Source organism: Belonocnema kinseyi, chromosome 1 (assembly GCF_010883055.1).
Source record: "Belonocnema kinseyi isolate 2016_QV_RU_SX_M_011 chromosome 1, B_treatae_v1, whole genome shotgun sequence".
NCBI classification, from domain to species: domain Eukaryota; kingdom Metazoa; phylum Arthropoda; class Insecta; order Hymenoptera; family Cynipidae; genus Belonocnema; species Belonocnema kinseyi.
In genome coordinates this window covers 176,495,800-176,496,952 of record NC_046657.1, presented here as the reverse complement: position 1 = coordinate 176,496,952, position 1,153 = coordinate 176,495,800, and the positions used below count along the sequence as shown (strand labels likewise).

Genomic DNA, 1,153 nt, shown 5'->3' with positions numbered 1-1,153 from the left:
GGATTCAGCATCCTCGAAAACATAAAGGTAGGCTATTAGTAGCGACTAGGAATGATCTGGTCACTCCTATGTCATTTTTGGGGTGGTTGCCGCTCGCCTATAGGGGTTAATCAATCGGTGGGAAGGAAGTAATGTGAGGAAGGGATATAAAATTTTTAGTTTGATCCAGAATTCTTGTGTTATCCTATAATTGAATTTTTGGTCTCAGCTTCCCATAGAGTAATAGAAAAGTGAAACAGGCAAGTTCGATGGATCGGTTTACATTATTGAATGTAAACATTTCTAGCGATTAAGTTACAGCGATCGTGCCGAATTTGAGTGGAGCTCATTTATGGCTTTTAGCATTTATTTAATCTTCAAACATTGTAATTATTTGAACAATGTTTATAAATTGCTCTTCTTTAAAGAATATGTTTAATTTATTATGTTGCGTTGTAAATTTATAAGAACCATTAATTATTTAAACAATTTTAATTTAAAAATTAAGAGTTTGCATTTTTTCTACGAGTGAATTTGTTCACGGAGTCAACTCACTCTTTTCTACGTTGCTTTACAAAAGAAATAATTATTTAATCAATTTTAATTAAAAAATTAAGAGTTCGCCCTTTTTTCTACAAATCCATTTATTTACGGAGTCAACTAAGAATTTGTATCGTATGACTTTTCTATATTGCTTTGCTAAAATTACAAGAACTGTTAATTATTTAAACAATTTTAATGAAAAAATTTAAAGTTTGGCCTTAATCCTACGAATCAATTTGTTTTTGAACTCAGCGAAGAATGTCTATCCGATGACTTTTTTCTATGTTGCTTTGTAAATTCACAAGAACTATCAATTATTTAAACAATTTTAATTTAAAAACTAAGAGTGTGCCCTTTTTTCTACAAGTCAATTTGTTTACGGAGTCGACTAAGAATGTCTATCCGGTGACTCTTTTCTATATTGTTTTGAAAATTTACAAGACCTTTTAATTATTTAAGAAATTTTAATTTAAAAATTAAAAGTTGGGCCTTTTTTCTACAAGCCAATTTGTTTTCGAAGTCAACTAATAATTTCTATCCGATGACTCTTTTCTATATTGCTTTGCAAATTAACAAGAATTATTAATTATTTAAACAATTTTAATTTAAAAATTAAGAGTTTGCCCTTTTT

The 1,153-nt window shown here is 28.8% G+C and overlaps 1 protein-coding gene across 1 annotated transcript in view; it reads left to right on the top strand.

The window, feature by feature from the left end:
* Nucleotides 1-1,153, top strand: part of LOC117181428 (probable ATP-dependent RNA helicase DHX34) — an 88,632-nt gene that overhangs the window by 37,065 nt on the left and 50,414 nt on the right. The window lies entirely within an intron of this gene.